Here is a 22,763-nt window from a genome sequence, read left to right as displayed (position 1 = left end):
AATGAACAATCCAGACTAAACAGTGCATTTTACTGATTTAATTAGATGTGTGGCTAATTAAAAAATATCACTATTATAGAGAAATTTCTGGGCTGCAGACAATCAAAAATTGTATGATATGTATTGAAGTAAATGCTTTCCAAAAACTTTGATTAATAGAAAATAACAAAAGCATGTACAGTTCTGTTTAAAATATAGCACAAAAAGATATAAACGTTTAAAAATGAATTTCAGACGGACATGACTAATCTGTGTTTCCTAAGGAATTATCCAATTTCCTCTCTTAGAATGCCCTAACAATATATGCACATTGCACATGGAAGCAGCCTAAACCCCACCTTCTTTGTTCAAAGAAACTAGATGAGTCAATTATTGTCAATGCAATTGTTAGTCCTAACCCCTGATTAAGTAACACATGCAAAATAAGAAAGATTCAAGGATTCTATGTTAAATTCTTGAGATTAAGAGCTACTAACCAGAAGGCATTTGAACGATTGCCATACATAAGCCTGGTTTCTTAGAGGAACGGCTGTTAAAAAGTTTTAGCAAATCTTTCAGAAATTAAAGGTTCTTTTTGCCCGCTCTTGGTCAGCAACATACATTTTATGAGTTTCAATCAAAATTTGAGAGCGTGTAAATAAAGCTCATCGAACTATAATTACACTGCATTACACTGCTGTTGTGCACATATGCCATAGGTGCCATAATATCATTTAGTGCTGTACTTCAGATGAACAGTTCTGTCCCATTCATACCCAGTATTATTACATCTATCAACCATTGTGAAAAGCCTTATCCTGATAAATACATCCCTAATTTGACATCAAGGCTAAACAGTGCTTTGAGTGATAACAAATGGAAGATCAAAGTTATGTGCAGGCCTGTCAGACCTCCTTTCAGAGGGCCACAGGGCAAACTATGGGGCTTGAGGTCTTTTACTCCTGATGTCCCAGGCCCAACTTATCATGGGTCCTGAGCCACTGGGCCAAGCACCCCTTATCACTTGACTCTCAGTAGTATTTCGAGTCGAGCACTCCAAGGCTTCTCAGGGGTTGAGGGAGGGGGAAAAGTAGATGCAGGAATGCAGGGTTGAGTGTTTGAAAAGTTTCAACCCTCCGCCCATCGTTTTATTTTGTGATGCTGCTATGTGCTAGGGGTATGCCCAGACGTTGGTCCCTTGCTCGCTGCACCACTGGAATCAAGCTAGCTTGGCTGATGAGGGGTGATGCACCAAAACTGTTCCCAGCATGCTTGTTTCCGGTCCAGGAAGGACCTGGCTTGGCAGTTCAGGCTGGACTGATCTCATGGGGAGCAGCATCAAGACTGATTTGCATATGGCTGGGTCCAAACTGTGGTGGCAAGCAAAATAATGATGGCTTACACCTAGTTCTGTGGCTGGGAAAGTTTCAACACCCCATCTATCATTTTATTTTGTGATGTTGCAATGCAGGAAGGTGAACATAAGCTCAAAATATGTTAATTAGCAGCAATAACTGACTGTCCAGTCAAATACTTGGTTTTATGAATAAAAAGGTGCATTTACATACAAACACAAAGCAAAATACAGCATTAACAAGCAATAATCGGGGGCGTGGCCGAGACGCCGACAAGATGGTCGCTCTCTGTTCTGTTGAAGCTCCACATCGTCAGGGAGACGTTTAGCCTCGTTTGGCGGCATTTTGGCACTATGGACAGAGATAATAGAGGCACAGAGATGGGAACATGAGGGCAACAGGTATTTTGCAGCTGGAATAATTTTGGAGCGTGTTTTGTAGTGTTTTCTGGCTTTTTTGTCCCCTCCTCAGCTTTGGTGGCCGCCATTTTGATTTTTTGAATTTTCGTTTTTTTGAAGAAAAAAGAAGAGAAAAATGACTGCATACTTTAATGTCGTAGGACGCAGGTACTCTATAAAGCTAATTTTTTCTTCTTTAAAATTGGATTACTCTTACCCAGCCACTTTCCTCTACCATTGGGATATGGTCAGCATCCACAGCCTCAGGAGCTATTTGTGTCATTAATAATTTTGCCGGTCAAGAGATTTGTTTTTGTATTGTGCGTTTTTCAGACAGCAGTGCTGCATTTAGGATAATTTTTATACTATCTATTGGCTCCAAGTTTATTATCTGCATACTTATTTTCTATGGAGCCTCCCTCCTCTTCTTCTCCAATGGTTGCAGTGGTTTTTGGAACCATGTCCTCATCACGAAAGGACTATAAAAATATCTCTAAACAACAAAAAAGGATCCTTCCTCTCTGACAAAACCTCCTTTGCCTCTGACCCTGGAAGACCTTATAGAAGAAATAAAACACTTGAAGCCCTTTGTGATGGAAACTAATGCTACCATTCAAAGGATTGAAGAAAAGTGGTGAAGTCTGGAATCCAGGGTCTCAGAGGCTGAGCAAAGGATCAGTAATATGCAGGATGAGGTTACTAAGATTGATGCCATGTCTAAAGAAAATTAGCTCCTGAAGCAGCAAACTGAGGACTTGGAAAAAATCGTAACTGGCGTAACAATCTTAGAATTTATGGCATTCCTGAGGAGGCAGAAGGCAATAACATAATCTCTTTCCTGAAAACTAATATTCCAAAAATAATTGGGCTCAAGGATGGTACTGCTCTTAATATACAATGCGCACATCGTGTGGGGCCCAGATCTTCCGGTGCTTCATCACCTGATCGTCCGAGAGGTATAATTGTTCTTATTTTGGAGTATACTGAGTTACTCATGGTTTTGGAAGCAGCCAAGCAAAGGAAACAGAGCCTGAGGTCTAGTCATTGGATTTTCTTCTCACAGGTTGTGGCACGTGCTACGGCTGCTCGTCGCTAAGAGTTTCTTTCACTGCGTCCAGGGTTGAGATCGCTAAACGCGAGTTATGGACTGGTTCATCCTTGCTTCTTTAAAGTAACATACAAAGATTGTACTTTTTCATTTGCCTCTCCTGCTGATCTGAAAAGGTTTATAAGCCATTACAAGGGTGAAGAAATAGAATGTGACAAATCTCGATTACTCATTGTTGGTTCTTAAGAAGTGCTTTGCTGATATATTGTCCTATGTTACTGATCCATTATTATTATTTTTTTTTCATTTATTATTTGTATTATTTTTACAGATACCTCACGTTCATTTGTTACCCTAAATCTGATATGTGTCCTTTCCTGTGTCATGTTCCAGACCCATTGTCTTCATTTGTTCTCAGTTGTCGGTAAGTGTTTTGTATAAGTCATTATAGTTCATATTTATGCCGTATTATTTATTTCTTCTGATAATAATGTATTCGTGGCCTTCTGTCTCCTCTTGTGTGTAGTTCTGGTTGTGGACCATCTTAGCTTTTTCTGTGCTTCCCCACTCTCCCACTTTATTGTCACTGTATTGTTTTTACTTGTCTTACTATGGCTCAAGCCATTAGGCTCCCTGCCATCTACTCTGTATTTATCACCTTTTCCTCTCTTTTTCTTCTTTCTTTTCTCTTTTCTTCCTTCCTTTTTTCTTATTCGACCAAGATTTGGTTGTTCATTCTACATACCTTTTGGTATCATAAGATCCACTGTTATATAAATTATTTTATGTTGGTAGTGTTGCTACAGATATATCTTTTTGCTGTTCTGCAAAATGGTTAACCCCTTCACTGCGGGCGTCGGCCACTGGCCGACGCCCGCACTACCTCCCTGGTGCGGGTCACGACCAGTGGCCGACACCAGGGAGGGGGTTAATAAATCCTCGGTTGCGTCGCAACCGAGGATTTATTTCTTTTTTTTTTGGTGTCCCAGGGAGACACAGAAGCTTCCGTGTCACCCCCCGCCCCCCACCCGCCCCTTTGTGACGTCAGCGCAGTGTTGATTTCCCCATCGGAGCAGGAAGCGGTAAACGGCCTTCCCCACGTTCGGGGGCCAGGAAACACTTACACTTTCAGGAAGGCCTCGTAAGAAAGGGGAGAGCCTTCTGAAACTGTGCTGCGATCGGGAGCCAGGAAACAGTTTCGGGAAGGCCTCGTAAGAAAGAGGAGACTCTCCCCTTTCTTACGAGGCCTTCTGAAAGTGTTTCCTGGTCGGGGCCAGGAAACACCACTAGACACCAGGGATTTGACTTGGGGGGGTCAGCCGCCTTGAAAAACGGGTCACCCCCCCCCCGGGGGCATTTTAAAAAATAAAAAAAGGTAGGTGCCCCCAGGGGCAAAATTTATTTAAAATAAATAAATTAATAAATAAATGGACGGGGGGTCGCCCGTGGGGTCAAATTTTGTTGTTGTTGTTGTAGGGTTTCCCTAGGGGCCATTTTGGCCCCCAAGGAAACCATACAACAACAAAAAAAAAAAAATATATATATATATAGATCTATATATATGTAGATATATCTATGTACATGGATATATCTATAGATAGATCTATAGATATATATATAGATCTATCTATAGATATATATATATATATATATATATATATATATATATATATATATATATATCACTTTTGTCAATATGTGTGTGGTTTCCCTGGGGGCTGCAATCAGCCCCCAGGAAAACCAGACCCACATATAAAAGTGATATATATATATATATATATATATCCAAGAAAGAAGTGACTCAAACAGATGATCTCATTAAAGAACAAAAATATATTTCTACTACAACGTTTCAGCTTCCGCCTTCCTCAGGTAGTACAAGATTGTTTGCTCAGTGGCTGCACAGCTGACACTGGTGGATTTTCAAAAAGCATCATGAGTGAAGATTCCAATTGGAATGTGGAATCAATGCAGTCTTGAGAACTCTTCAGATATGCAGAAATCAAGTGGTATTGTCAGTGATGTTCAGTCCATCTGGATGCAGAGATTTTAAATGGTACATCCAGAAATTTTCTCTGATGTCCAGTAGTTCTTCCTTTAAAACATGTTCCACAGGGAAAATCTTCAAATCTGATAGTAAATGGTCCACTTCTTTCTTGGATATTACATTTTCTTGTGGCTCTTTGTATCCTTTGGGATCCAGATTTTTGCCCTGGCTGGCTGTTGTTTTCTTGTGATCCTGCATCTTCCAGTATATATATATATATATATATATATATATATATATATATATATATATTTATAAATAGATTTGCCACCAGTTGTCTTGCAGTTGCAGCTTGCGTCTTCAAAGCAATGCACATACTTCAACTGACGCATTTCACCTGTAGCTTTTAGGCAGCAATAAAAAGTCAAGTAAGTATTGTGAATATGTTTCTGCTACGAAAGGATTAGACTTTTGTCTAGTGGCAGTTTTAGTGCCATAAAGAAGCGCAGAAGGTTTATATGCCTACTGCAAAGAGCAAATCTGTATTTTATGTCAATAGCTGAGTACATTAGTAAAGTAAGCCATTACCTGCGCTATAATACAAATGAAATGTATGTGCGGGACGGCTATGGAGAGATGAAGGGCAATTTTGCTGGGTGGTAATGAGGGAATCCGAGGAGGAGGGAGTGGGAGCACCAATAATGATTGTTGGACTGGGCCCAGGAGGTGCTAAAGACTGTGACGAATGGTATGTGACAAGGTGTTTTTTGAGTGTCTTGAAAGAATGTGCTGATTGAGGGAAGAAGCGCAGGTAAGGCGGCCTCTACTGTTGCACGTATCTCACACACACCATCGATTTTGTGACTGTCTAAGTAGGCTAGTGTTTTAGAGCAACAGTTTAGCCAATAGCAGAGATGGCATCTTGATGGATGACTGCTGCCGGCACTCGGGTTATAGAGGACAGCTCTGACATAGGATCAGAGACTGAGACATCAGATACTGAGACAGCATCTGAGGGATAGGATAATGGCGCAGACTCTGGGAGTGACTTTTCAGTCGGAGGAGTCCCATTCGATAACTCCTCTTCCAGTACATTATGAGGGAGGTGATGAGGACAGTCCTGCTGTCCCTTCGCAAGCAGTCTGCGCAACTGGGTAATAGTGGGTTAGCCCAACCCAGAGAGCAAGTGAATTCGGCGGCAAGCAGAGAGAGAGAGAGAGTGCTCTCTTGGGAGCTCCCCAATTTAGTTCAGCCCAAAATTCTACCGCCCAAATCGTATTGTGGAGACATCAAAATTATCTATATCAAAACAAACTGGTTTTGTAAGGCAGGCACCTGTGTTTTTGGTCCTGGGTTCGGCGGCCATATAGAGAAACACTCTAAACCCAAACATTTCTGGAAACTAGACATTCAGGGGAGTCCACAGAGGTGTGACTTGTGTGGATTCCCCAAAGTTTTCTTACCCAGAATACCCTGCAAAGCTGAAATGTTGAATAAAAACTCAATTTTTCTCGCATTTCTGTCACACAAACTACAGGAATATGCTGGGATCCACAAAATTCCTACCACCCAGTGATTCCTCACCTGTCCTGATAAAAACACTACCCCACTTGAGTGCCTACACCTAGTGCCTGCGTCAGGAATGGATCACCCCAGGGTCAACAGCTGCCTCATGTGAGGACCAACATTGACCATTGTGTGATCTATTCCTGTCGCGGGCACCAGGCCTACCCACACAAGTGAGGTACCATTTTTATCGGGAGACTTGGGGGAATGCTGGGTGAATAGAAATTTGTGGCTCCTCTCAGATTCCAGAACTTTGTGTCACCGAAATGAAAGGAAAAAGTGTTTTTTTTTGGCCAAATTTTGATGTTTGCAAAGAATTCTGGGTAACAGAACCTGGTCAGAGCCCCACAAGTCACCCCATCTTGGATTCCCCTGGGTTTCTAGTTTTCAAAAATGCGCTGGTTTGCTAGGTTTCCCCAGGTGGCGGCTGAGCTAGAGGCCAAAATCCACAGGTAGGCACAGTTTTCTATGAAAAAATGTGATGTGTCCACGTTGTGTTTTGGGGCATTTCCTGTTGCGGGCGCTAGGCCTACCCACACAAGTGAGGTATCTTTTTTATCGGGATACTTGGGGGAACGCTGGGTGGAAGGAAATTTGTGGCTCCTCTCAGATTCCAGAACTTTCTGTCACCGAAATGTGAGGAAAACGTGTTATTTTAGCCACATTTTGAGGTTTGCAAAGGATTCTGGGTAACAGAACCTGGTCAGAGCCCCACAAGTCACCTCATTTTGGATTCCCCTGGGTTTCTAGTTTTCAAAAATGCGCTGGTTTGCTAGGTTTCCCCAGGTGCCAGCTGAGCTAGAGGCCAAAATCCACAGGTAGGCACTGTTTTCTATGAAAAAATGTGATGTGTCCACGTTGTGTTTTGGGGCATTTCCTGTCGCAGGCGCTAGGCCTACCCACACAAGTGAGGTATCTTTTTTAATCGGGAGACTTGGGGGAACACAGGGTGGAAGAAAATTTGGGGCTCCTCTCAGATTCCAGAACTTTCTGTGCCCGAAATGTGAGGAAAACGTGTTATTTTAGCCACATTTTGAGGTTTGGATTCTGGGTAACAGAACCTGGTCAGAGCCCCACAAGTCACCCCATCTTGGATTCCCCTAGGTCTCTAGTTTTCCAAAATGCACAGGTTTGGTAGGTTTCCCTTTGTGCCGGCTGAGCTAGAGGCCAAATTCTACAGGTAGGCACTTTGCAAAAAACAGCTCTGTTTTCTGTCAAAAAATGGGATGTGTCCACGTTGTGTTTTGGTGTATTTCCTGTCGCGGGCGCTAGGCCTACCCACACAAGTGAGGTATAATTTTTATCGCGAGACTTGGGGGAACATAGAATAGCAAAACAAGTGTTATTGCCCCTTATCTTTCTCTACATTTTTTCCTTCCAAATATAAGAGGGTGTGTAAAAAAGATGTCTATTTGAGAAATGCCCTGCAATTCACATGCTAGTATGGGCACCCAAGAATTCAGAGATGTGCAAATAGCCACTGCTCCTCAAAACCTTATCTTGAGCCCATTTTGGAAATGCAAAGGTTTTCTTGATACCTATTTTTCACTCTTCATATTTCAGCAAATGAATTGCTGTATACCCAGTATAGAATGAAAACCAACTGCAGGGTGCAGCTCATTTATTGGCTCTGGGTACCTAGGGTTCTTGATGAACCTACAAGCCCGTCATATCCCCGCAACCAAAAGAGTCCAGGAGACATAACAGTATATTGCTTTCAAAAATCTGACATTGCAGGAAAAAGTTAGAGTAAAACATAAAGAAAAATGGCTGTTGTTTTCAGCTCAGTTTCAATATTTTGTTTATTTCAGCTGTTATTTTCTGTAGGAAAACCTTGTAGGATCTACACAAATGACCCCTTGCTGATTTCAGAATTTTGTCTAGTTTTCAGAAATGTTTAGCTTTCCGGGATCCAGCAATGGTTTCACACCCATTCCTGTCACTAACTGGAAGGAGGCTGAAAGCACCAAAAATAGTAAAAATGGGGTATGTCCCAGTAAAATACCAAATTTCGTGTTGAAAAATGTGGTTTTCTGATTCAAGTCTGCCCCTTCCTGAAAGGTGGGAAGATGGTGATTTCAGCACCAGAAACCCTTTGTTGATGGCATTTTCAGGAAAAAAACCACAAGCCTTCTTCGGCAGCCCTTTTTTCCCATTGTTTTGGAAAACACGAAATTTTCACTGTATTTTGGCTAATTTCTTGGTCTCCTCCAGGGGAAACCACAAACTCTGGGTACCATTAGAATCTCTAGGATGTTGGAAAAAAAGGACGCAAATTTGGCGTGGATAGCTTATGTGGACAAAAAGTTATGAAGGCCTAAGCGCGAACTACCCCAAATAGCCAAAAAAGGGCTAAGCACGGGGGGGTGGGAAGGCCCAGCAGCTAAGAGGTTAAAGTCATGTGTGTTGTTTATTGGAATGTGAAAGGTTTACGCAATCCCATTAAGAAGCAGAGAGTCCTTTCACATCTTTCCAAGTTAAATTGCAAGGTTGCCATGTTGCAAGAAACCCATACCTCTGATATTAATTCTTTGAGACGGCAGTGGGTGGGTCATATTTTTATTCTCCAGCGCTCCACAGTAAAAATGGGGTTCTTATTTTATATCATAAATCATTTTCCATACAGATAGAGAGAGAGAAGAGAGTGAGGTGAAGAAGAAGCCACCTTCCTCCATCATCTATCAATAATGTCCATTACACCTTATTCAACATTTATGGCCCTACAGGTATTGATCTAAAATTTTGGGAAAATATTTCACAGGTTTTATGCTCCTGTCCAAATGATAATCCTATATTGGGCAGAGACTTAATCAAGTTATGGACCCCTTTACGGACAGGCAATCCTTTTCCAGATATATCCCTAATGAAATGTAAAAAACATTCAAGAATGCCATTCATTCCAGAGGCTTGAAAGATGCTTGGAGGATATACAATCCAGATAGTTTAGAATTCACCTTTCACTCTTCCATGCACAATTCAAAATCTAGAATTGATAATATTTTTTTGACACCTCACTTGCTTACTGGTCTAGTGCTCGCTTGTAAGGAAATGCCTCCTTGGCAAGGTTACCCCCTTACTTTTTGCCTTTTGCTGATGCCAGTTATGATTGAAAGTGTGCTGGGACCCTGCTAACCAGGCCCCACCACCAGTGTTCTTTCCCTAAACTGTACCTTTGCTTCTACAATTGGCACAGCCCTGGCACTCAGATAAGTCCCTTGTAAATGGTACCCCTGGTACCAAGGGCCATGATGCCAGGAAAGGTCTCTAAGGGCTGCAGCATGTCTTATGCCACCATGGGGACCCTTCACTCAGCACATGCACACTGCCTCACAGCTTGTGTGTGCTGGTGGGGAGAAAAAGACTAAGTCGACATGGCACTCCCCTCAAAGTGCCATGCCAACCTCACAATGCCTGTGGCATAGGTAAGTCACCCCTCTAGCATGCCTTACAGCCCTAAGGCAGGGTGCACTATACCACAGGTGAGGGCATATGTGCATGAGCACTATGCCCCTACAGTACCTAAGCAAAACCCTGGACATTGTAAGTACAGGGTAGCCATAAAGAGTATATGGTCTGGGAGTTTGTCAAACACAAACTACACACTTCCATAACGGCTACACTGAATTCTGGGAAGTTTGGTATCAAACTTCTCAGCACAATAAGTGCACACTGATGCCAGTGTGTGATTTATTGTAAAATACACCCAGAGGGCATCTTAGAGATGCCCCCTGGATACCAGTCCGACTCCTAGTGTTAGGCTGACCAGTTTCTGCCAGCCTGCCACAACCAGACGAGTTGCTGACCACACGGGGAGAGTGCCTTTGTCACTCTGTGGCCAGGAACAAAGCCTGTACTGGGTGGAGGTGCTTCTCACCTCCCCCTGCAGGAACTGTAACACCTGGCGCTGAGCCTCAAAGGCTCATGCCTTTTGTTACAGTGCCCCAGGGCATCCCAACTAGCCAGCTAGTAGCCACTGCCCCCACTTTTGGTGGAAAGGCTGGAGGAGATAATGAGAAAAACAAGGAGGAGTCACCCACCAGTCAGGACAGCCCCTAAGGTGTCCTGAGCTGAGGTGACCCCTGCCTTTAGAAATCCTCCATCTTGAGATTGGAGGATTCCCCCAATAGGATTAGGGATGTGCCCCCCTCCCCTCAGGGAGGAGGCACAAAGAGGGTTTAGCCACCCTCCAGGACAGTAGCCATTTGCTACTGCCCCCCAGACCTAAACACACCCCTAACTTTAGTATTTAGGAGCACCCCAGAACCCAGGAAATCAGATTCCTGCAACCTGAACCAAGAAGGACGACTGCTGACCTGAAAGCACTGCAGAGACGACGGAGAAGACAACTGCTTTGGCCCCAGCCCTACTGACCTGTCTCCTGACTCGAAGAAAACTGCAACAGCAAAGCATACAGGGACCAGCGACCTCAGGAGCCTCGGAGGACTGCCCTGAACCAAAGGACCAAGAAACTCCCATGAGCAGCGGCTCTGCTCAACAACAGAAACAACTTTTGCAAATTTTAAAGACTTCACTCTTCCCGCCGGAAGCGTGAGACTTCACCCTCTGCACCCGATGCCCCCGGCTCGAGCTCCAGAGAACCAACTCTACACGTAGGACTCCCAGGCGACTGCGAACTCGTGAGTAGCCCGAGATGACCCCCCTGCACCCCCATAGCGACGCATGCAGAGAAAATCCAGAGGTTCCCCCTCACCACGACTGCCTGTAACAAGGAACCCGACGCCTGGACCAAGCACTGCATCCGCTGCCCCCAGGACCAGAAGGAACCGAACCACAGAGCAGGAGTGACCCCCAGACAACCCTCTGTCTAGCCCAGTTGGTGGCTGGCCTGAGACGCCCCTCCTGTGCCTTGCCTGCACTGCTAGAGTGACCCCCGGGTCCCTCCATTGAATCCTATACAAAACCGACGCCTGCTTTGCACACGGCACCTGGCCGCCCCTGTGTCGCTGAGAGTGTGTTTTGTGTTCCTACTTGTGTCCTCCCCAGTGCTCTACAAAACCCCCCTGGTCTGCCCTCCGAGGACGCGGGTACTTACCTGCTGGCAGACTGGAACCGGAGCACCCCTGTTCTTCATAGGCGCCTATGTGTTTTGGGAACCTCTTCGACCTCTGCACCTGACCGGCCCTGAGCTGCTGGTGTGGTAACTTTGGGGTTGCCGTGAATCCCCAGCGGTGGGCTGCCTATGCCCAGGAACTTAGACTTCTAAGTGTCTTACTTTCCTGACAAACTAACCATTACTTACCTCCCCCAGGAACTGTTGATTTTTGCAGTGTCCACTTTTAAAATAGCTTATTGCCATTTTTACTAAAACTGTGTATGCTATTGCCCTTATTCAAAGTTCCTAACTTACCTGTGTGGAGTACCTTGCATTTTATGTATTTACTTCAAATCTTGAACTTGTGGTTCTAAAAATAAATTAAGAAAATATATTTTTCTATATAAAAACTATTGGCCTGGAGTTAAGTCTTTGAGTGTGTGTTCCTCATTTATTGCGTGTGTATGTATAAAAAAATGCTTAACACTACCCTGTGATAAGCCTACTGCTCGACCACACTACCACAAAATAGAGCATTAGAATTAGCTAATTTTGCCACTATCTTACCTCTAAGGGGAACCCTTGGACTCTGTGCACACTATCTCTTACTTTGAGATAGTATATACAGAGCCAACTTCCTACAACGCTGAAATAGGTGCTATACTAATATTGGATCATGCACCTCTGTTTATAGATATTGACATAACAACTGAATCTTGTAGGTCAAGGAGATGGTGCTTTAATGACTATTTGCTAAAGGATCAGGTCTTTGTAGATAAATTTGAAGAATTTCTTAATGAATATTTTAATCTCAATCTGATGCCTTCCTTGCAATTCCATATTGTCTGGGATGCTTTTAAAGCCTCGGCCAGAGGCTTTATTATTGACTATGTGGCTACAAAGAAGAAAAAGTTTCTCACAGAGTCGGCTCTTCTCTTATCATCTATTAAAACTCTGGAGCATAAATACTTTATATCGAATGATAATGATACTCTTAAACTGCTTATTCAATCCAAACTGGATGTTAATAAGAAGTCCACTGAATAAGCCTCAGGCACGCTTTTAAAAATTAATTCTAGATTTTATGGTGGGCGTAATAAAGCTGGAAAGATGCTTGCAACTTATCTTAAAGTTAAATCCCCAAAATCCAAGATTTCACATATCATAGACGACAAGGGGAATAATCATTTTAGAAATTAGGATATTTTGCAAAGTTTTTCTGATTTTTATCAAAATCTCTATACACCTGAAGCATGCCCCTCTGAGGCAGATCTTGAATCCTTTTTTAAATCTCTCCCATCTCGACCAAATCAGTCTCAAGTCCTTTCTTCCCTAAAGAAATATCTGTGCAGGATATTAAGACTGCTTTAGCAAAATCACCAAAAGATAAAGCTCCGGGCCCGGACGGCTTTACAGCTGAATTTTACCTTCGTTTTTCACACATTCTTCTTCCGCATTTGCATTCTCTTTATTTTCAATTCATTCAGAATGATAGGGGCTCAAGGTACATTTTCTCAAGCAATGCTTTGCCTCATCCCTAAAAAATATAAGGATCTTTCTCTGTGTGCTAATTATTGGCAGATTTCTCTCATTAATTTAGACTGTAAGATATTTGATAAGATATTAGCTCTTCGGGTAAATCAGATTATACAGGATTTAATTGGTTTTGAACAAACTGGCTTTGTTAAATGCAGATATATTACTGATAATTCCAGAGCCTTACTAAATATTTTACATCTTGCTTCTACAAGTACTATTCCAATGGCTGCCATTACTTTGGATGCAGAGAAAGCTTTCGATCGTATTAATTGGCTTTTTATGATGCAAGCCCTGAAATGGCACAGTTTTGGACCTGTAATTTTAAAGTATATTAATATATTATATTCTTCCCCATCCACATCTATCTTTTTAAATGGAGTTCAATCTTCTTATTTTTCCCTTTATCGAGGCACAGGGCAAGGGTGTCCATTATCCCCCTTGCTATTCATTTTATCTTTGGAACCTTTCTTATATTCCTTGAAGCAATCTAAGTTGTTTACCGGGTTAGTCCATAAAGATTTGCAAATCAAATTTACTGCTTATGCTGATGATGCTATCTTGTATGTTTCTAATCCGCAGACATCGTTACCTATATTTATTGAACTACTGAACTCATACTCTAGCCTCTCAGGTTATAAATTAAACTTAAATAAATCCGAAGTTCTTCCTTTAAATGAATTTTATTTAAAACCTATGTTTGAAGAAATGGATTTTAAATGGACCCCCATACATATAAAATGTCTAGGGATTAAGTACACCCCTTCAATTCCGGCTACTATTCAGCTTAATTTGGCAGATCTTGTTCAAAAAATTTGTAGCATGTCGCATAAGTGGTCTCCTCTGTATTTATACTGGTGGGGTAGGTTGGAATTCATCAAAATGATGATGCTCCCAGTGGTCAATTTTTATCTATGTTACAGGTCAAAATACTTTTGAAATTTTTTAAATTGCTTAATAGCATTTTGATAAACTTTCTATGGAATGGACGCAAAGCACGCATAGCAATTTCCTCACTGTGCGAATCTAAGGATGTAGGTGGAGTTAATTTTTCGAATCTTCGTCAATATCATTCCTCCTTTATATTGAAGCAAGTTTTACCTTATAACTATTCTTCTCAAGAAATTTCTCCATCGATTTGGTATAAATTGGAGGAGGCAATTATTTTGCCTTTCCCATTTCAATCAATATCATATTTTTCGTACTCTCCTAGAGGGTTCTCATCTCCTTGCCTTAAGCAATCCATCTTAATTGTTTATCCACTCTTTCCTAAACCATTATCATCCTTACAAACATTCCTGGATTCCTCTATGTGGCATAATAGAAATATCAAGTTATTTAATCGTACTCTCTTCTGGAGAGAGTGGGTAATTAAAGGTACTTTACAAGTCAAACAATTGTTTGAGCATACGCTACCTCTCTCTTTTTCTGAACTCCAAATTAAATTTAATTCATCAGCCACCCACATGCCAAAATATCAAAGCTTAATAACCCTTCTGGCACAACAATCTTATTGCTAGATCCAACCCCCGCTCTAACTTTAGTTCCTATGCAGCTTTCTACCTGCACCCCTACCAAAGCCTCTCACATATATAAATACCTACATTATCACTTCCCAAGCCGTGTTATAAATAAAATAGAGCTTACTTGGGAGTCAGACCTCAATTGCTCTCTCTCTGTTCAAACATGGAATTGCATTTGGTCCAAAATCCATCATACATCCTGTAATGCCAGTACTACACAGACCATTTATTATTTTTATCATAGACTTTTTTTTTTAACTCCTCTCTCCCCCTAAGTATAACCCAAGCATTCCGAATTTTTGTTGGACCTGCTCTGATACACCAGGCACCCACCTACACTCTTTCTTCCAATGCCCAGCTATTGCTTCTTTTTGGCGAAAAAGTTGTAATAAAATTGCACAGACCTGCAATGTTAATTTTCCTTTTGACATTGTCAACATCTTTTTGGGAAGGTCCTCTCCTATTTGGATTGGCGCCCGTAAAGTGGGCCGTTTTGTGGATTTGCTCATTGCTCTAGCATTACAAGTTATCACGTCAAACTGGAAGGATGCTACTAAGATCACTTTTAATGGATGGTGGAACTTGCTTTGTCATCATCACAGATTAGACAGATCATCTGCTATCTCTACAAAACAACTTCTTCAAAAAGACTAATTTTGGTAACCTCTTACGACTTATTTATGTCTCCCACCATCTTAATTTTGTAATAACACTTTCGTATTCCAGCCACCATGAAATTATAGTTTCAATACATGTTTAAGATACTATTTAATGACTGTTCTTATTGTTTGATGTTTTATAATTACTGGTTCTGGTCATGTATTTATATTTTATTATCTTTTCATTTCTCTCTTTTTCCTTTTCTTCTTTCTATATCTTTTTCCTCTGCTGTATCTATACTATATACCCCCCTTTTCTTTTCTGAAACAAACAAACATAAATTGCGAGTCTAGAAGTGGTTAATTCTGTTCTTTCAGCTCATAATTCAGTATTTATAGCCAGTACTATATTCATGCTTTATTCTTAAACTCTGTATATATTAAATTTTTGTGTATTGCTTCTTGGAATAAGTCTGATCATTTTTTTCTGTAAGTTACTGTTCCTTTTTGTAAATAAATTAAAAAAAAGCAATAATCACTGTACCCTGAGATCAGGTCCTTGAGTCCCCCTTCCCTCTCATTCATGGAAGTGGTTAGTCCCCATTCACTATAGGTGACAACCAGGTTATTCCCCCACTAATAGTCAGAGTCAATTGTTCCAGAACTAAGGGCCAGATGTAGCAACATTTAGAATTGTGGCCCGCAAATTGCGAGTCAGAGCGACTTGCAATTTGCGAGTCGCAATTCTGAATGTTGAATGGTGTCCCTGACACCATCTGCGATTCGCAAGGGGGTCACAAATGCCCACCTCATGAATAATCAGGAGGTGGGTCGCAAATTGCGACCCCCTTGCAAATGGCGGCCCTCACAGGGATGGTGGCCTGCTGCAGACAGCAGGCCACCATGTCTGTGACTGCTTTTTAATAAAGCAGTTTTTTTTTTTGTAATGCAGTCCGTTTTCCTTAAAGGAAAAAGAGATGCATTACAAAAACAAAAAATGAAACGTATTTGTTTTATTTTTTCAGAGCTGGCAGTGGGCCATAGGACCACTGCCTGCTCTGAATTTTTTTTTGCAGTGCCATTCTCAACGGGGAAGGGGTCCCATGGGCACCCCTTCCCTTTTGCGAATGGGTTACCACCCATTTCAAAAGGGTGCAAAATGCGACCGCGTTCGCGGTCACAAACCAATCCTGCATTGCACTGCGACTTGCAATTAGGAAGGGAACACCGACTCGCAATTCCGTTTTGCGATTCGGTAACCAGGTTACGGAATCGTAAAACGAGGTTTGTGCATTGCAATGTGCTTTTTGCAAAATGCTTGCTACATCTGGCCCTTAAAGTGCTGTGCAGCAGTGCAGCTCCCATGAGGCCTTCTGGCCTTGCTGTCAGTCTTACCCGCTTCTACAGTGGTTTCGCTGTCAGATGTGGTGGAGGGCTGAAGTGGCTGCTGATGGTAATTAGCACTAATGTCTCCGCATGGGCTGCAGCTGGGCATCCACAAAACCCAATCTGGCAAGATGGTAAATTCATCTGATGCTTCTCATAGGTGCTGGAAAAATAGCTCTGGTTGAAATCCTCTGTTGGGGCTCCGGCTTGTAGAGTTCACCATGGCATTCTTTCCTGTCAGTGACAGGTGAACCAGGCAATGTCCCTTGTTCTTCACATTTCCTCTTAATGGCGGCTCCCTCTGGCATACAGGATTGCCGGCTTCACTCTGCAGAATGGATACAGCTGACCGGCACAGCAGTAACTTCACTGTGACCCCACTGTCATATGGGGTCACCCACTGCATTATGCACATGGGCTACAGCCCAATCAACATGACAGTTTACATTTATGGCAGCCCCTCTGTTATATGAAGGTGCCGTATTCCCTTTGCACACAGGCTATGGCCTGTTCAGTGCAACTCGGGCTAACTTCATGGCAGCCCCCTCTGGAATGCAGGGTAATGACTGAAATCTGCACACAGGCGATGGCCCAATCTGGACAACAGTTGTCTAATCACACCTCGCTATGGGGATCCACTCACCAGAATCCCCCACTGGATCATGCTCGTTCGAAGTGCTCTCTTCTTCCTCAAGAGCACACTACCCTTGGCAAGCAGGCAGGCACTCGAGATCTAGACTCCAGGGGCTTTTGGTCATGGATTTCTGTGGTTGCTGTCCCCTAACCCAGTTGGGAGACTGGCAGGCCTTAGTCCCAGTCCTAGACACAGGAAGAAGTGTTGCAGAGCTTCTCTTCCTTGCACAGCCCGACTGGATACTTGACAGACAACAATTTTAAAGGCCTTGAGCTCCCTTTTTCACATTCAATTTCCAGATACCAAATGTGATTTAGGGTCTGACTCTGAAGTTTGTGAAGGGGGGTTTGTTTTCTTTTGAAGCACCCTCTCCTCTATATTGCCATTCCACCAGAAAGCATCTTTCACAGAAGAAGTGACTCCAAATCTGATAGCCCCATAACACAGACCATGGGAGAGACCAGAGATTAACACCTGGTTGTCAGTTACAGTAATATGTGCATCAAAAGGTTACTTAAGGGCCACAGACCTATTCTTTGTGATTCTCATCAGCCCCATTTCCTTCCTGTGATGTACCCAGGCCCCTTTCCAATGACCTCTCTCTGAATCAAAGAGGAGCACCCTTTGAAGAGCCTGTCTCTCCTTCCTTCAGTGTGCCTCTCACACAGCTCACAGTAATGCAGCAATTCACAAAACTGTCTGGGGGTATTCCTCTATCTCCTCATGTTACTCAAGTCAGCCCTGGATCTCCCAAAATGGAAATAACAATCCAGACCACCCCCTTTGCTCTACTACAGCAGTAGTATGATCATTCATGGAGTAGATGCCGGGAGAAAGTAGGAGAAGTATCAAAAGACATATTACCAGGGCTCCCAACCAAACTCAGGTTTCACAGTCGCACATGCACAGCTGCGCCCAGACAAAAGACTTTTTGTCTCCTCCCATTCTCCAATGGAAGCAATGTTCAGAGTCATATCAACCACACCAGCTAACGTGCTCAAGGTAGACTTGATGGATGACATTGTAGTGAATTAATTTAAACCTGGAATTAGAAGTGGCAGTCTGTACCCATGCATGCACGTACTCCCACTCCTCGTTTGTGATCTGCTCCCTTAGTGCCTCTTGCCATCTGCCCTGTAACAGCAGTGTGGCTAGTGGGACATCTTATCAGAGTGTCCAATATAAAAAGGAGATCAATCTAAGGCCCCCGCCATGGCGAGCAAAGTGACTAACATGTGAGACTTTTTGGGGACATCCAAGAATGAGGGCCATATATTGTGAGCTGTGGCTGCCATCTTAGCGAACTGTAGGAATTACTCTCAGCCAAGGCTAAAGGTTTCCACCGCATCCCACAGGTTAATGAATCTATCATTCTGGTACAGGTTTCAGAGTGTAGCATCCACCTGCCAGCCAACGATCTATCGCCATTGTGTAAGGTACTTGAAAAAAGGCCGGCGGGATCATAAAGGTATGTTGGGTGCGTAAAGGGCATGCCACAAAACCTAACAGACCGGCCACTCCCAAGCTCTACACAGCAGTCTTACTACGTAGGAAACTGAGTTAGGAGCTCCTGCCCCCAGTATCAAAAGTTCGGGTATGAATGTCTCGCTGCAAGCACTACAGAGTAATTGCTCCTTCCAGTTTCCCCTGCCATCCAACCAAGTGACTGCATGTTGGAGCCGTGCAGCAACATAATATAGCTCTAAATTAGGTAGTTCCAACTCACCTTGCTGCCAGGGCTGCTTCAGAACTGCCTGTCTGACCCTTTTCCTTCCGGCCACCCAAAGCACGTCAACAATGACTATCTAGTTCGATGAAGTATTTCTTTGGGATATCAAAAACGTAAAGACACCGGGGCAGAAAACCTATTTTTACAAGAGACACCTTACTCATCAAAGATAAGTGAAGAGTGTTCCCGGATTTTACTAAAGGCCTTTCAAGACCCTACTCATGTTCAAAGACTCAAATGTCCCTGCCTCCCATGTGATTCGTATCCAGAGATATCTCAAGGTGGTGGTTTTCTCGGGAGGCCCAGAGATGGGAGCTGGTGTTCGGGGTTTCTCCCAAAGCACCCAGTGGGAACAGTTTGGATTATTTGTTACAACTGACATGTAGTCTTGAGACCTCTCCAAATTCCGCATGTGTTGCCAGCAGAATAGGGACTGAATACACCGGCTGCCTCAAATATATCAACGTGCCACCTGTGTACAGAGAGACCACATGTCTGGTCTCCCCAGTCGTCACTCCCAATTCATGCAACACTGAGCACAATCTACATGCTAGCAGCTCCATCGCCAGTGTGAATAACAATGGGCATCCCTGGCTAGTCCCCTGAAGAAGGAAAGAAACGATGCAACACCGTCATGCCAAGACGAAACCTTGCCATTGGGGCCCTGATATAGCAGCTTCATCCATTTGATAAATGTCTCCCCAACGCCCACCTTTCACAGCACCTGCCACAAGAATTCCCATGCTCAATGTCTATCAGTGCCAGAGTGTATGAATCGTCTCTCAGTTCCAGCACATGCATGACCAAGGACAGCCACCTAAAATTATATAAAGTATTTATGCGGGGGATTAAATGACACTGGTCTTCATGGACTAGGATTGGCAGGTGGGCCAGTAATATGTTTGCGAGGAGTTTTCTAAGTTCTTTAATGCCAATATTTAGCATGGAGAGAGGGCGGTATGAGCTACCTCTTTAACATACTTATCCGGTTTGAGTATCATGACTATGAGCACCTGCTTCATGGAGTCAGGCAGACGTCCCCTTGTAAATGCCTCCTGATAGCCTACCGGCAACCGATCTGTAAAGGAGTCTGCCCTCCTCTGATAGAACTCAGCAGGCAGGCCATCCCCTCCCGGAGTTTTAGAAGTTTTAAATGCACTAATCGCCACCACAATTTCCTCCTTATTGAGGAGCGTGCACAGATGTGCCTTGTCCTCCTTAGACAAACAGGCCATCTGCAGACCCGCAAAATATTTTGTCCCCACTGCTTGAGAGTCAATATCTGGCATTGCGCAAACTCTCTGTAAATGCTCTGCAAATACTTTGGGAATGCCCTGTCGGAATCTTACCTCCTCACCTCATGAATCTCGCACTGCTCCCACAGGTGTTCTCTGGGTCTCGTTACAGAGAAGCATGGCCAACATCCTACCAGCCCTGTCACCCTCTGTAAACAGACGTTGCCTATAAGTAGTCAGCACAAACTTATCCAGTCTATCCCAAGTCTCCAGCAATTCTCTTTTCAAGGCTTTCCATTCCTCCAGCTTTTGTGGGTCCGCAGCCAGACACTCCTCCAGCATACCCTGTCTTTTCTCTTGCACATCCAACATGAGTGTGAGCTGCATTTCTATTCCATGCATCATCATCTTGCATTCCCCCGCAGGACCACTTTCATAGCATCCCACTCCGTGTCTCTAGTACTGCTGCTTTCCCAATTTTCCTCAATGTAATGATCTAATACCTCTGAAAAAAGTATGGGCAAAGATAGGATCTGCCAAGGCTTCCACCCTCACCCAACTAAGAGGGACCTGCGGGGCTCACCTACTGGTTTTGTAGAAGAACAGTAGAGGGGAATAATCACATATATAGCGTGTCAGATAGGAGATATCATCATCATCCTGTGCCAGGTCACTAGACATCACAAGTAGGTACAGCTCTGTAGATTACACTCCCTCCAGACATCACTGAGACCAAGACCCAACATGACCTCTCAGAGTGCCCCAGTCATTACTGGCTTTGTATCTACCCCGGGGGGAAAGAGGGTCAATGACCCAATTCACTGCCCAAAACGTAGCTCAGGTCCCCTGCAACTATAATTTCAGGGTCAACCTGATCAGTAGCAGCCCTCCTCAGCGCTCCATAGAAATCAGTATAATCTATATTAGGTGCATAAATCAAGCAAAGAGCCCTGGCATCCAACACACCAGATACTATAACGTATCTACCCTCTGGGTGGACCACCACTCCTGTAGCCCAAAAGGGGTCCCAGGTGCCACTCAGATCAACACTCCTCTAATGTAAGTAGTGTAGGGGATTTCACATATATGTCCCCTCCATCTTTTGTGCAGTTGTCCTATACAATATCCCCAAATGTTTGTTTCATGAAGGAAAACCATTGAGATCCCATTTACTCCTCAAGTGTGTGTACACCCTCCTCCTAACAGGCTGCCTGAGGCCCATAACATTCCAAGTTAGGAATTTCCATAGCTGATCCATCGTGGGTAGTAAGTGTTACATTTCGCAACCCCGCCCCTTTGTGCCTCCACATACTCCACATCAACTCCAGTCTGACATTCAGTAGTGTAAGAAATTGGGTTTCTGGTTGGCTAGGGTATGCACCAAAGCCAGGCAGAACCCACCGACTCTAGTCAGGGCGAGGGAGTTACACACCCAAGATAACCCCTGCTCACCCCCTTGGTACCTTGGCATGAGCAGTCAGGCCTATACCAGAAGCAATGTATAAAGCTTTTGCACAACACACACAACTCACTTGATGCACCACAAAGGAAAGACAAAATATATATAAAAATAAACTGCATTGTACACAACATCATTAGACCAAACACAACATGTAATACCCTGCTACCTAAGCAGTTGTCAGAACATTACACAGTACTATTATTCTGCAATAGCCAGCAGTAGTCACATAAAACATATGGGTTACTGGTTATTCTGCAACATATGCAGTAGTCAGGTAATCATTGCTAAAATGCACATATCATGGTAAGACACCTATCACCAGAAATCCATAGGTCATAATAAAGCAGATCACCAACAATGCACATGCTATAATACCATCATAAATGCCCATAAAAGGAACATCAGAAAACACATGGCAAGCCATGAGAACATTTCACCCTAACTGCATAGTTCATACAGAACTCATTACCAATCAGTTCACAATGTTCTCAACCGGGCCGGTGAGAACCATCCACCATTCACACTACGTGCAAAAAACTATGTGGGCCAAACGGGGAAGCCCTTGTCCCCACTCTTGAAGCTCTCACGTTCCGGTTTCTGTGCCTACGTTGACACAAGATTAAATTCTGGCAGACCTGGGGACCTCTGTCGAGGGTCACCACCCCAGCCTGCTTATGGATCCTCAGCACCCAGTAGGGGGCCCAATGGGAACAGGGGCACTCCGTTGAGGTTTCCCACCTGCAAGCCTCCAGGACGATGGGGTGCTCAGCGGGAATGGGGAACCTTCGGCGAGGTCACCACCCTGCCAGGGAATCTCAGCAATCTACTCAAAAGGGGGCCCAGTGGAGTGAGGGACCTCTGATGAGCTCTCCTCGCATCCCTGCGATACGCCAGCACCCGATGTGGTCTGGGAGCCTCCTTCTCCCCGGCCGCAGCAGTGAATACTTAAGAGTAAGGGCCCGCCGTTGCCACCTCTAGGAGCACGCGCACTCCAGACTTCGCTCTTTCTCGTGCCCTGGGGGCATCTCCACGATTGTGCTCCGGATGTGCTGGAACGTCACAGCCTGTCCGTGTTGCGGCAGTGATTTCCTGCCTTGAGGGCAACCACAGAAAATCGCTCTGAAAGCGCTACGTGAATAAAAAGGAAAGGGCTCTCAAGGCGCTAAGTAAATAAAAGAAAAGCACTCATCAGACACTAAGCTCCAACACAGGTGTTTTCAAATATAGCACTGTCCTCACACTGGGAAACCAGTCTTTGCAGAGGGGCAGGGGC

At 43.7% G+C, this 22,763-nt stretch overlaps 1 protein-coding gene across 2 annotated transcripts in view; it reads right to left on the bottom strand.

Moving 5' to 3' along the window:
- DOCK4 (dedicator of cytokinesis 4) overlaps nucleotides 1-22,763 on the bottom strand; it is a 1,300,588-nt gene that overhangs the window by 557,932 nt on the left and 719,893 nt on the right. The gene's annotated exons all lie outside the window — the stretch shown is intronic.

The sequence above is a fragment of the Pleurodeles waltl genome, chromosome 4_1 (assembly GCF_031143425.1).
Source record: "Pleurodeles waltl isolate 20211129_DDA chromosome 4_1, aPleWal1.hap1.20221129, whole genome shotgun sequence".
In the NCBI taxonomy this organism is placed as follows: Eukaryota; Metazoa; Chordata; class Amphibia; order Caudata; family Salamandridae; genus Pleurodeles; species Pleurodeles waltl.
The sequence above is the reverse complement of the archived record's forward strand: the minus strand, read 5'-3'. Positions and strand labels throughout refer to the sequence as shown.